The following is a 14,595-nucleotide window of genomic DNA, read 5'->3' on the forward strand; positions in this document are numbered from 1 at the left end:
ATGGGCACTTGGACTTCTTCCATGACTTAGCAATTATGAATTGGGCTGCAATAAACATCATGTACAAATATCTTTGTTATAATGTGATTTTTGGTCTTCTGGATATATACCTAGTAGAGGAATTGTAGGATCGAATGGCAGGTCCATTTTTAGTTCTGTAAGTGTTCTCCAAACATTTTTCCAAAAGGAACGTATTAGTTTGCATTCCCACCAGCAGTGTAGAAGTGTTCCCTTTTCTCCACATCCACACCAACATCTCTGGTCTTGGGATTTTGTGATATGGGCTAATCTTACTGGAGTTAGATGATATCTCGAAGTAGTTTTGATTTGCATTTCTCTGATGGTTAAGGATGATAAGCATTTTTTCATATTTCTGTAGGCCGTGCGCCTGTCTTGTTCAGAGAAGTTTCTCTTCAAGTCCTTTGCCCACCCTGAGATGGGATCACTTGTTCTTTTCTTGCTAATATGTTTGAGTTCTCTGTGGATTCTGGTTATTAAACCTTTGTCAGAGACATAACCTGCAAATATCTTCTCCCATTCTGAGGGCTGTCTGCTTGCTTTACTTTCTATGTTCTTGGCTGTGCAGCTTTTTAGTTTGATCAGGTCCCAGTAGTGTATTTTTGATGCTGCTTCAATTGCCCAGGGGGTCCTCCTCATAAAATATCCGCCCAGGCCGATTTCTTCAAGAGTTTTCCCTGCACTTTCTTCTAGAATTTTTATAGTTTCATGTCTTAAGTTTAAATCTTTAATCCAGTGAGAGTCTATCTTAGTTAATGGTGAAAGGTGTGGGTCCAGTTTTAGTCTTCTATAGGTTGCCAGCCAGTTTACCCAGCACCATTTGTTAAATAGGGAATCTCTTCCCCACTGAATGTTTTTTTTGTTTGTTTTGTTTTTTTATAGAGACAAGAGTCTCACTTTATGGCCCTCAGTAGAGTGCCGTGGCCTCACACAGCTCACAGCAACCTCCAACTCCTGGGCCTAAGCGATTCTCTTGCCTCACCCTCCCGAGTAGCTGGGACTACAGGCGCCTGCCACAATGCCCGGCTATTTTTTGGTTGCAGTTTGGCCGGGGTCGGGTTTGAACGCGCCACCCTCGGTATATGGGGCCGGCGCCTTACTGACTGAGCCTCAGGCGCCACCTTCCCACTGAATGTTTTTAATCGGCTTGTCAAAGATCAAATAACGGTAAGTAGCTGGGTTCATCTCTTGGTTCTCTATTCTGTTCCAGACATCTACCTCTCTGTTCTTGTGCCAGTACCATGCTGTTTTGATCACTATCAATTTATAGTATAGTCTGAGGTCTGGTAGCGTGATTCCTCCTACTTTGTTTTTATTTCTGAGTAATGTCTTGGCTATTCGAGGTTTTTTTCTGATTCCATATAAAATGAAGTATTATTTTTCTGTGATCTTTAAAGTATGACAGTGGAGCTTTAATAGGGATTGCATTAAAATTGTATATTGCTGGGGGTTGTGCCTGTGGCTCAAAGGGGTAGGGGGCACCAGCCCCATATCGGAGGTGGTGGGTTCAAACCCAGGCCCAGCCAAAAACTGCAAAAAAAAACCCTGTATATTGCTGGGCGGTGCCTATGGCTCAAAGGAGTAGGGCGCCGGCCCCATGTGCTGGAGGTAGCGTGTTCAAACCCAGCCCCGGCCAACAACTGCAAAAAAAAAAAATTGTATATTGCTTTGGGTAGTATGGACATTTTAACAATGTTGATTCTTCCCAGCCATGAGCATGGTATGTTTTTCCATTTGTTAACATCTTCAGCTATTTCTTTTCTTAGAGTTTCATAGTTCTCTTTATAGAGATCTTTCACATCCTTTGTTAGATAAAACTCCCAAATATTTCATCTTCTTTGGCACTACTGCGAATGGAATAGAGTCCTTAACTGTTTCTTCAGTTTGACTATTGTTGGTATATACAAAGGCTACAGATTTATGAGTGTTGATTTTGTAACCTGAGATGCTGCTGTATTGCTTGATCACTTCTTTATGGTTTTTTTGGAGACAGAGTTTTACTTTGTCGCCCTCGGTAGAGTGCCATAGTGTCACAGCTCACAGCAACCTCCAGCTCCTGGGCCTAGGCGATCCTCTTGCCTCAGCCTCCTAAGTAGCTGGGACTACAGGCACCTGCCACAACGCCTAGCTATTTTTTTGTTACAGTTTGGCCAGGGCCGGGTTTGAACCTGCCACCCTCAGTATATGGGGTCGGCGCCCTACCCACTGAGCCAGAGGCATCGCCCTCCTTGATCACTTCTAAGAGTTTTGTAGTAGAATCCCTGGTGTTTTCCAGATATACAATCATGTTGTCTGTGAAGAGTAAAAGTTTGATCTCTTCTGACCCTATATTGAACTCTTGATAGCCTTTTCTTGCCTAATTACAATAGCTAAGACTTCCATTACAATGTTAAAGAGCAGTGGAGACAATGGGCAACCTTGCCTGGTTCCTGATCTGAGTGGAAATGATTTCAATTTAACTCCATTCAATACGATATTGGCTGTGGGTTTGCTATAGATGGCCTCTATCAGTTTAAGAAAAGTCTCTTCTATACCAATTTTCTTAAGTGTTCTGATCATGAAGGGATGCTGGATATTATCAAAAGCTTTTTCTGCATCTATTGAGAGAATCATATGGTCTTTGTTTTTTAATTTGTTTATGTGCTGAATTATATTTATAGATTTATGTATATTAAGCCAGCCTTGAGAACCTGGGATAAAACCCACTTGGTTATTTGATGTGTTGCTGGATTCTGTTTGTTAGGATCTTGTTGAATATTTATATTATATTATAACTCTTTTAAGAGGACTGTAAGTAAAAAAAAAAAAAGGACTATAAGTAAAGTGTATCAAATGAATATTAAATGTCTTGAACTACCTTGTTAAAGAACTTTTTTTTTTGCAGTTTCTGGCCAGGGCTAGGTTTGAACCCGCCACCTCTGGCATATGGGGCCGGCGCCCTACTCCTTTGAGTCACAGGTACTGCCCTTTAAAGGGCATTTTTTTTGGAAAGTAAAATTATGACATACAAATAAAAAATTACATCAAATATGCATTGAATTTTTCTCAATTTACATCATTGTAAAGTAGCTCAAAGGCAATGAAAGGTGGAGATAGCCCAACCCAGAAGTGTTAGCTAGATGGAACACACCCAGTAGAAGGTGAAGGGTGGGGCAGGGGCTGAGCCTCTTGAACATGTCTCCTTAAGTTCATGTGCTGGGTGGGACTTTGGCCCCCAGTGCAGCAGTATTGGGAGGAAGGGCCTAATGGGAGATGGTTGGTCTTGGGGACTCTGCCCTCAATGAATGGATTAACACCTCTGGAGTAGGATTGGGTTCCTTAAAAAAGATGAGATTAGGCTTGGCGCCTGTGGCTTAAGCGGCAAAGGCGCTAGCCACATACACCTGAGCTGTGGGTTTGAATCCAGCCCGGGCCTGCCAAACAACGACAGCTGCAACGAAAAAATAGCCAGTGTTGTGGCAGGCGTCTGTAGTCCCAGCTACTTGGGAGGCAGAGGCAGGAGAATCCCTTGAGCCCATTAAATAATCTCATCTCATCAAGTTGGAGGTTGCTGTGAGCTGTGATGCCACAACACTCTACCCAGGGCGACAGCTTGAGGCTCTGTCTCAATAAAAAAAAGATGAGATTATCCCCTTCTCTTGCTGTCTTTGCCCTTCTGACTTCCATCATGGAGTGATGCAAAAGGAGTCCCTTGCAGGATGCCAACACCTTGGTTTTGGCTTTCTCAGGCTGCAGCAATGTGAGAAGTAAATTTCTGTTCATTATAAAGCACCCAGTCTTTGGTGTTCTGTTATAGCAATACAAAATGGACTAAGACACCCCCACCATTTCCCCCCATATTCATTGACCAGGATTAAATCTGTAAAATTCACCTGCACTAATTAAGACCCATCCCCCAGGGCTGGGGAAGAACTGACTCCCCTGAAGCTCTGAGCACTAGACCCCTAAAAATAATCAGGTCTGTTAATAAAGAAGCAGGGACTAAAGGGCCCAGCTAGAACTGATTTATGTTAGTACTGACTATATTTTAATTTTTTTCCTTTTTGGTTTTATATTTGAGGAACATGATGGTGATAAAGTCCTATGATTGAGGAAAGTTTGTTTCTAATTCTGTTTCCCTCTGCTAAGGCTTAGACACTGAATTACCCAGTCTCTGAAATTTTTGGTCATTAAATGGACTAGGGTGGGAGTGGGGATGTGGGTGGTCTGAGGAATGAGATGATCTTTAGGATACCTTCCAACTCTTAAGATTTTAATTATTTACAATTTGATAATCTATACTCTGGTTTTTCTTCAGATTGTATAAATCTTTCACTTTAAAATTTGGTAGTCTACGTGAGAAACCTCCCATGCCAGCTATATATCACCACCACCACGGCCCTGTAAGAACCAGGGGGACAAACTGCAAGAAAGCAGCCCATTGACCACTGGGCACAGAAAACTTCCTCCCCTTGCTCTTTGTTTTTTTTTTTCTTGAGACAGAACCTCAAGCTGTCACCCTGGGTAGAGTACTGTGGCATCACAGCTCACAGGTCACAGCAACCTCCAACTCCTGGGCTCAAGCGATTCTCCTGCCTCCGCCTCCCAAGTAGCTGGGATTACAGGCACCTGCCACAACGCCCGGCTATTTTTTTGGTTGCAGCCATCATGGTTTGGCAGGCCTGGGCTGGATTCGAACCCACCAGCTCAGGTGTATGTGTCTGGCACTTTAGCTGCTTGAGCCATAGGCACCAAGCCTCTCTTTGTTTTTGAGATGGAGTCTCACTATGTTGCCCAGGCTGGAGTACAGTGGGTGTTCTCAGGTGCAGTCCCACTACTCTTCAGAACGGGGGTTTTGACCTGGGCCAGTTGACCCCTCCTGAGGCAACCTGGTGGCCCCATGCTCCCAGGAGGTTGGCATTTTGATGCCAAACTTAGTGCAGACACTAATAGGCATAGCACACTATGGCCCAGAACTCAAGGAATCCTCCTGTCTCAGCCTCCCGAGTAGCTGGGACTACAGATGCCCACCACTGCATCCGGCCCCCTTCCTTTTTTGAAATGTTACCAATTTCACTTGCTCTTTTGTAGCTAATTAAGGAGGGCCAAGTGTGCTTGAACACCAGTTCTTCTGACTTGCTTCTGCAAATCCTATTCTAATAGAACATTAGCCAATGTAGTATTTCCTTTCTACTCCATAAAACATACTGACACCTTTGAGCCTCTGTTCAAACAAAGGTGACAGCAGAATTGTTCTCTTGCTGTAAGTTTATTAATAAATAGCCTTTATTTTGTTTGGGTCTTAGTTTTATTTCTGACATGTGTGGGATGTGTGTCTGTTTGATTCTCTTCACACACCACCTGCTTTCTGGATAACAGTGGGTTCTCATGTGTTGACAATCCTGGGCTACACTGGCTTCTTGAACCATTCAGAAACCAGTGTAGAGATTGTGGTTCAGACCTCTTGTTAAATCCAGTGAATTAATGAAGGACAGCTGACACCAAAAATGGATTGAAATTAAAATGCCAAGGGCAGCTTTCCACTGGCTTCCACCCAAGAGTGTGTGATGAGTTCATCTGAGTTCCCTGAGTTCCAGGCATGCACTACCAACCCATCAGAGGCTGGGCTTGCCGCAGCAGCTGCCCCGTACAGCACACAGCAAAACATCTGTCAGCTCTTGTTAGGAAGGTAAAAACACACGCCAGGGGGTACGTATGTGGGACTGCTGAATTATTGGATTTGCCTACTAATGACCACTGTGGTTTTCCTATTTTGACATTAATTTGAATGTTTCCCAAAGCAGTAAATACCCAAGGTTTAGGAAAGTAAATCCAGTTAACCACAGAGTGTACTTATTGTATGCCATTCCTGTGATCAAAGAGTACAGGACAGGACACAGAAAAGTTCTGTCCCGTAGGACCCTACATTCTTGTGAAGGAGACCAAAATAGATGAGCAAATAACGACAGGTATCCCAAGTCTAAAGGCAGTGAAGGGAGTGAACTGCCAGGCAAAACCCTGGAGAGAAACTCTTCCAGGCTACTAGAACGGCAGGTGCAAAGTCCCTGAGGGGTGGGGCATTTAGGTACAGTGAGACAAGTAGCAGGAGAGCAGAGGGACGGAACTGGGCAGGGGCCAGGTAAGGGAGCGCTTACATTATAGGCCTACTGACCAAGATGATGCCATTGGTGGGTTTCAGCGGGGAAACAATGTCTATTTTTAAAAGGTCTCAGGAAAGTGGAAAATTGAAAAGTAGCTAATATTCCTTCAAACAGCCCTTGAATGTAGGCTGGCCTTGTGACTACTTTAATTGTTTGAATGTAGTGGGAGGGATGCTCAGGGACTTCCAAGCCCAGGCCTTAAGAAGTCTGCCAGCTTCCACTTATTCCTCTCATAGAACACTAGCTCTGGGCCTGGGCTACACATAGAGGCCACACAGAGAACTGAGGCCAACAGCCCACAAGGACCCAGCCAAGGGCCAGCACCAACTGCCAACCAGGAGAGTGAGCCACTATGGATATTCTGCCCAGCTGAGCTCACAGAGACCCACAGCCCCAGCAACATCAGATGAACAGAGGCACCCCACTCAGCCCAGGAAAACCACAGAAGTGTGAGATTGAAAAACATGGTTTTGGGCAGTGCCTGTGGCTCAGCGGGTAGGGCGCCGGTCCCATATGCCGGAGGTGGCGGGTTCAAACCCAGCCCCGGCCAAATTAAAAAAAAAAAAAGAAAAACATGGTTTTGAAGTAGTTTATTTCACAGAAATAGATAACTGAAATAAGGACAAGGGTGGACACAGGACACCAGACAGCTTTTGGCATCACTTGGGCAAGAAATGATGGAGGCATTGACCAGAATGGTAAAAGGGAGGATAGTGAGTGTTCACAGGACACACTTTACCAGTGCATCAACCAGTTGTTTTTGTGTTTTTGTTGTTTGTTTTGTGAGACTTTGTTGCCCTCAATGGAGTGCAGTGGTGTCCAATAAGATTAAATCTTTCAGTGAAATCCTTCCTAATCAAGAAACCAAACCTAGGCATGGCATGGTGGCGCACGCCTGTAATCCTTCTACTCTGAGAGGCTGAGGCAGGAGGATCCCTTGAACTCAGGAGTTTGAGACCAGCCTGAGCAAGGGTAAGACCCTATCTCTACTAAAAATAGAAAAAGTTAGCTGGGTGTTGAGGTGGGAAATTGTATTCCCAGTTGCTTGGAGGCTGAGGCAGAAGGATCAGGAGTTAAGGTGCTAGGCTGACACCACCGCATTCTAACCTGGGCAATAGCAACAGAGTGAGACTCTGTCCCAAAGGGGAAGAAAAAAAGAGAAAAGAAACAGAAACAAAACCTAAAAGACATAAAGGAAATTATTAATAGAGGTGATCACCTAAGAAATAAAACTTCTGTTATCATAAAAAATTATACTTCAAACATGAGCCATAATGGAAAGTACTCCAGAATATAACAAAACCTCACACCCTAAATATATAAATAATTCTAAAGAAAAAGACAAATAGAGACCAGCATTAAGCTGCTCTGAGACTTTTGCATCATATTGCTGTGTGTTGCTGTACCAGTTTTAGACAAATCATGAGGCTTCTCATCTTCCAGGGAACATGCCCAGGCTTCTTACACCATGGTGGCCTCAGCTTCAAGGCTTTTCCTCAAAGTTGATTTTTGTTTGTTTGTTTGTTTTTTGGGAAACAGAGTCTCACTATGTTGCCCTGGGTAGAATGCTGTGGCATCATAGCTCACAGCAACCTCAGACTCGTGGGCTTGAGCAACCCTCTTGCCTCAGCTTCCCAGGTAGCTAGGACTACAAATGCCCGCCACCACACCTGGCTACTCCTCAAAGTTTTTCTTTTCTTTCTTTTTTTTTTTTTGTTGATACAGAGTCTCACTTTGTGGCCCTCGGGTAGAGTGCCGTAGCATCACAGCTCACAGCAACCTCAAACTCTTGGGTTTAAGTGATTCTCTTGCCCAGCTTTTTTTTGTTTTTTGTTTTTTTTAAGAGATGAGGTCTTGCTCTGGCTCAGGCTGGTCTCAAACTCCTGAGCTCAGGGAAATCCACCCGCCTGAGTTTTTAAAGTTTTTAAAGCCCAGAACTCAGTATTACTTCTTTCACGTCTTTTTCATCAAAACAAGTCACAGGGCCAGCTCAGGTTCAAGAGGTGAAGAAATAGACTCCCTTTCTCACTGGGGAAAACAGCTTAGTGCAAAGTGGCCTGGCTATAGGAATCATTATAATAATAATACCACATGATTGATGTCTAAAAATACCTTTCTTCTCCCCTCATGATTGACAGATTCACTGAGAATATTATTCTAGATTGATCATTATTTTCTCTAAGAATGAAGACACTGCTTGACTGTATTATAGCTGCCAGTGCTGCTGACTCCTGTTCCTTTATATGTATGATCTCATATGTTCCTTCTGAAATCTTTGAAGATCTTCTGTTTATCTATTGTATGATAAAATTTCATAATGTGGCCTTGCATGGGTCTTTTTTTTTTTTTCTTTTATCTACTCTTCCTTCTCCTGTTTCTCATTTTTTTTTTTTTTTTTTTTTTTTTTAGAGACAGAGTTTCACTTCATTGCCCTCAGTAGAGTGCCATGGCGTCACACAGCTCACAGCAACCTCCAACTCCTGGGCTTAGGCGATTCTCCTGCCTCAGCCTCCCGAGTAGCTGGGACTACAGGCGCCCGCCACAACGCCCGGCTATTTTTCTGTTGCAGTTTGGCCAGGGCTGGGTTTGAACCCGCCACCCTCGGTATATGGGGCCGGCGCCCTGCTCACTGAGCCACAGGCGCCGCCCCCTGTTTCTCATTTTTACTGTGTGGGCATTCAGAAGGTCACTGTAATCTGGAAATATGTCCTTCAATTTGGACATTTTTCTTATATTATTTCTTTATATTTCCCACAAATATATTTTCTCACAACAATATTAAAGAGTGATGTTATTTTATATTTTTGAAAATCTCTGGTGGCACCCATAGTTCAGCAGCTAGGGCGCCAGCCACTTACAAAATAGCCAGGCACTGTGGCGGGTACCTGTAGTCCCAGCTACTTGGGAAGCTGAGGGAAGAGAATCACTTAAGCCAAAGAGTTTGAGGTTGCTGTGAGCTGTGACGCCACAACACTCTACTGAAGACCACATAATGAGACCCTGTCTCAAAAAAAAAAAAAAAAGAAAGAAAATCTCTTTAATGCCTGATTGAATAGAATACCACTGAATTTTCGCATCTACCTCTGCATTCAATCTGTTGCAATATGTTCTTTTGGTTGAAGTATATGAAGAAATTACAGTTAAGCACATTTTATTTATTTAGTTAAATTATTATTATTATTTTTTTTTTGAGACAGAGCCTCAAGCTGTCACCCTGGGTAGAGTGCTATGGCATCACAGCTCACAGCAACTTCCAACTCCTGGGCTCCAATGATTCTCCTGCCTCCGCCTCCCAAGTAGCTGGGACTATAGGTGCCCGCCACAACGCCCGGCTATTTTTTGGTTGCAGCCGTCACTGTTGTTTGGCAGGCCCGGGCTGGATTCGAACCTGCCAGCTCAGGTGTATGTGGCTGGTGCCTTAGCCGCTTGAGCCACAGGCACTGAGCCAGTTAAGCACATTTTAAAGGAAGCTTGTGTCTGAACAGACAGCAAGACGAAACCCAATATAACTAGAAATACCTGGCATCTATTTATTTTAGGACTTTGCTAAATGCGAAATATTCAGTAATCTTTTTTGAAAAGAATATATCCAACATTGCACTGGTAGGAAACAAAACTGGCTTTGTTTCCCTGTAGAAAAACCACTCAGCACTTCATTTGTATGTCTGAATGGAAAAGTTCGTGAAGAGAGCAGTTAGAGAAATTCATGTATCCAATTTGTAATATAATTAAGCAATAGAGACTATACAAGGTCAGATCGCACCTCAGATGGTCTGATAGCTGCCCTCATAAAGTGAGTCACCTACTGCAAGTAACTTACGTCATTTAAAATACATCATTTAAGAACAGGGATATGTTTGGAGAATGCATTATTGTATAACGATCACAGAGTACACTTACACAAACCTAGGTGACATAGCCTACCGCACACTTACGTGATATAGGCTACAAACCTGTACAGCAAGTTACTGTACTTAATAGGCAATTATAACACAATGGTAAGTGTCTGTATATCTACACATAGACAAGGTAATGTGTTGTGCTGTGCTGTACAATGGCTACAACATCATTAGGAGATAGGCAATTTTCAGCTTTGTTATGCTTCTATGTATATGTAGCCCATTGTTGACCTAAATGTTGTATGTGGTACATGACTGCGTTTCTCCCACCAAGGATACAAGTGCATGGATTGGACAGAAGACAAGTCTTAGAGAACCTGAGAAGGTGGATATGACTGTTTATAGTGAGGCACTCAACTCATCACAAGCCACAGGCCTTCAGCATGGAGGCATGGTAATAGCTATACAGGACTGCCATACAGTGGTCATTCTTGCACGAAAGGAAGACCATTTCCAACAGATTCTATGAGTTAGCAGTAGATGGATCATCAAAGGATATGAATAATCTTGGATTTATTTCCCATAGTCCTGTTAATTCATAGAATATAGACAGCAATATAACCCCAAAGTTACAGACTCCTAAAATTCCATGGCAAGAGAATGACTATTTTTTTCTGTACTTTTGTCTGAGCACATGATTGGCCAATATATGACAGAAGATCAATTCAGGTAAATCCAAAAGAAACCTTTTATCCTGGAATGCTGTCTCAACCATACCTTGAAATAAACACTAAGAAATGCATTAGATTTTTCCCCACTTGGATCAAAGAGCAGTAGCTTGCGAGCAGAAATGGCAGCAATGGTAGTGGCAGGAACAGCTGTGATCTTTAGGCTCTGATGGTTTGTCGGGGAACAGGATGGGACGGTGACCATCAAATGAAAGCCTAGACAAAAATAAAACAGAATATAATGCAAGAAAAAGGAATAAACTATTGATATGCCAACAACATGGATGAAGCAATGAAAAGGAATGAATTACTGATATGCCAACAATACGAACAAATCACACGTATTATCCTAAGTAAAGGAAGTCAGACCTCCACAACTATAACATTCTACGGAATTTTCTTTATATGAAACTCTAGAAAAGACAAGCCTAATCTGTAATTTACTAATTACAACTAAAAACTCTGGACAAAATACATAAAGCAAGTATGAGCAGATTCTGAAAGGGGGCTAACTAGGTAATTTAGGTCTCAGTGGATGGCCTGGCGGGGAATTCTCGGAGGACTTCTATCTCATCTATCTCATCTTGGGTACTAGAAAAAGGCACAACCCAAACGACTAAGCATAAAATTTCAAGGAAAATGCATCCTCTAGTCAAAGGACTTAGAATAGCCATTATAGACAGCCCTGTTGACAATACTTGCCCTCCCCCAGAAGCCACAGCCCTCCATCTCCCCAGCAGACTCAGCAGACTGTGCTGTGGAGTTCTGTTAACCATCGTGCTGTGCACTAATGTGTGGTCATCCCCCACTACCAGCTTTGGGGACTGAAGTGGAGCTCTACCAATGAACCCCATCCTGCACTAACCGGTAAGAGGGGATACCCACTGCCTCCTTCCTACAGGATGCTGTGAAGACTGGGGCCCTGTTGACTGTCCCGCCCTGCACTAAGCAATGTAACAAAGAGGCAGCACCCACCTCCTCACGGCTAGAATGTGGGGAGCATTATAGAGGAGGAAGCTGTGAAAAGACAGTCTTTCATTTTGTTCATGAAGTATAGGGCATGCTTCCACATGACCTATGTGTGAAACCCATCAGAACGAACAGAGCAAAAGCTGTGAGAACTGAAACATGGAGCACGTCAGTTGGACCCTGGGTAGCACACAAGCACAGCAGACTAAACACTGAATTTGCAATAAAATTGCTATCCAAACTCACCACGAAAATGAGCCACGATGTGCATTCTGACTTTAAATAGGTTGAATGCATGCTAAGAGATTTTAAAAGGAATCAAAGTCTTATACTATCCAAAAAGTCCAGATAAAAAGAAAAATTCCAGGATGAGCACAACGGCAGATGGAGATAACAGAGGAAATAAACAGTGAACTTGAAGACCAATAAAAGCTATGTAATCTCAACAGAGAAACAATGGATTATTTTTTTTTAATGTTTGGGATTCACTAAGGGGATTTTTTTGTTTGTTTGTTTATTGAGACAGAGTCTCACTATGTCGCTGTTGGTACCATGGTGTCACACCTCACAGCAACCTCAAACTGTGAGGGCTTAAGAGATTTTCTTGCCTCAGCCTCCCAAGTAGCTGGGACCACAGGTGCCCACCACAACGCCCGGCTATTTTTTGATTGTAGTTGTCATTGTTGTTTGGCAGGCCCAGGCCGGGTTTGAACCACCAGCCCTGGTATATGTGGCCGGCGCTCTAGCCACTGAACTATAGGAGCCAAGCTGGGATTTTTTTTGTTAATGAATAGAATCTTAGATATCTTGTGGTTCAATCCCTGCTTACTACTGTGGGATCTTTTGGTTTTTGACTCAGAGAGTTTGAGAATGAATGTATGTATTCATTTGTATGTATTTATGTATATACTTTTAATTTTTACCCTTTTTCTATTTTTGAAATAAAAACGGAGAAATTTCACCTTGTGTTTATCTATCCTCTTGGCCACCAACCCCGTTTCTTTCTTTTTTTTTTTTGTAGAGATAAGAGTCTCACTTTATCACCCTTGGTAGAGTGCCATGGCATCACACAGCTCATAGCAACCTCCAACTCCTGGGCTTATTAAGTGATTCTCTTGCCTCAGCCTCCTGAGTAGCTGGGACTACAGGCATCCACCACAATGCCAGGCTATTTTTTTTGTTGTTGCTGTTTGGCTGGGGCCAGGTTTGAACCCGCTACCCTCGGTATATGGGGCCCGTACCCTACCCAGTGAGCCACAGGTACCACCCTCTTTTTTTTTTTGAGACAAAGTCTCACTGTGTCGCCCTTGGTAGAGTACCACGGCATCACAGCTCACAGCAACCTCAAACTCTTGGGCTTAAATGATTCTCTTGCCTCAGCCTCCTAAATAACTGGAACTACAGGTGCCCACCACAACGCCTGGCCATTTTTTTTTGCTGTTGTCATTGTTGTTTAGCCGGCCTGGGCCAGGCTCGATTGAGCCTGCCAGCCTTGGGGCATGTGGCTGGCACTATGACCACTGCACTACAGGTGCCAAACCCAAATCCCCTATTTCTTTTCGAAGAGTTTACTTTTCCATTACAAAATTACTGTAACTTTACAGTAAAATAGAGGTATAGAAGAAACCAAAACCTTATTCCTCCAAAACAACTTGTAATAGTTTATTATCGTATTTTCTTCTAGTAGTTTTAAAATAAGCCTTATTTTTAAAAATTATGCAGCTAATGCACATTTTGGAAAAATTATTAAATGAATAAGAATAAAAGCAATAAAATAGTCAGCATTTGTAATTCTTCACCCAGATAACCTGCGCTTGTTCGGGCTTTTATCCTATGCACACACAGAGAAATGTGTGTATGTACATATAACTACACTTCTTAAAGGTGGGTTTCTATTACACATGCCAATACCTGCTTGGTTATTAAGTCTATTCTTGCAGTATCACTTAAATTCCTGAACAGTGTTCTGTTATATAGTTGTGTGACATTCTTTAGTTAATTATTCACTATTTTTAACCACTTAGACTTTTTTCATTACCATAAGCTATGTGATGAAGAGCCTTGGCTAAACTGTCAGGCACATCAGTTATTCCTTAGAGCCAAATCCCAGTAGTAGAACGTTCAAATAGTGTGAACGTTTTTCAGGCTTTTGATACATTGATTACAATCCCCTCCATCAGGTCTTCCTTTTACGGTCATGTAGTTGTGCAGTGCACAACCCATGCAACCGTATATGGTGGTCCTGCCCATCCAGAAGTAATGAGTACTTATTTTCTTGTATTCTCACCAAAATAAGATAGCATCATCTTTTAAATCTTTGCTAAACGATAAGTGGAAAAGTGTCCTTTCAGGGTTTTCTTGTTTGCTTTAGGGACAGTCTCACTCTGTTGCCCAGTCTAGAGTGCAATGGCACAATCACAGCTCACAACCTTGAACTCTGGAGTTCAAGTGATCCTCCCACCTCAGCTATGACTGCAGACACACATCACTACACCCAGCTAATTTTTTGCAATATTTTTTTCTAACTTTTTGTAGAAATGGGATTTCACTATGTTGCCCAGGTTGGTCTTGAACTCTTAGCTTCAAGTGATTCTCCTGCCTCAGCCTCTCAGTGCTGGATTACAGGCATAAGCCACTGCACTGGGCCTCTATGTATATTTAAAATACTGTAAGTTTAGCGCTATTCATTGAAAAAATATTTATTAAGGTCCTGTAATACAGCAGTAAACAAAAAAGCCCCTGTTGTCATGGTTAACTTCCAGTGTGTGCAATGAGTATGTATTTCAGTGTCCTGTCCCTCCAGACTGGCTCACCTGTCAGGACAGGGACATCCCCATTATAGGCTTCTCTATATTCCATACAGACAAAGGTAGATACGACTTACCACAGCTCCTCTTAATC

General features: G+C 42.7%; 1 long non-coding RNA gene across 4 annotated transcripts in view; it reads right to left on the bottom strand.

Annotated features, from left to right (window-relative positions):
• Positions 1 to 14,595, bottom strand: part of LOC128573922 (uncharacterized) — a 57,946-nt gene that overhangs the window by 24,951 nt on the left and 18,400 nt on the right. For all 4 annotated transcript variants that reach the window (XR_008376573.1, XR_008376572.1, XR_008376571.1 and 1 more), the window contains exon 3: positions 10,775 to 10,941. This is a non-coding gene — a long non-coding RNA (uncharacterized LOC128573922). The remainder of the gene's footprint in view (positions 1 to 10,774; positions 10,942 to 14,595) is intronic.

This window comes from Nycticebus coucang, chromosome 21 (genome assembly GCF_027406575.1).
Source record: "Nycticebus coucang isolate mNycCou1 chromosome 21, mNycCou1.pri, whole genome shotgun sequence".
Classification (NCBI taxonomy): domain Eukaryota; kingdom Metazoa; phylum Chordata; class Mammalia; order Primates; family Lorisidae; genus Nycticebus; species Nycticebus coucang.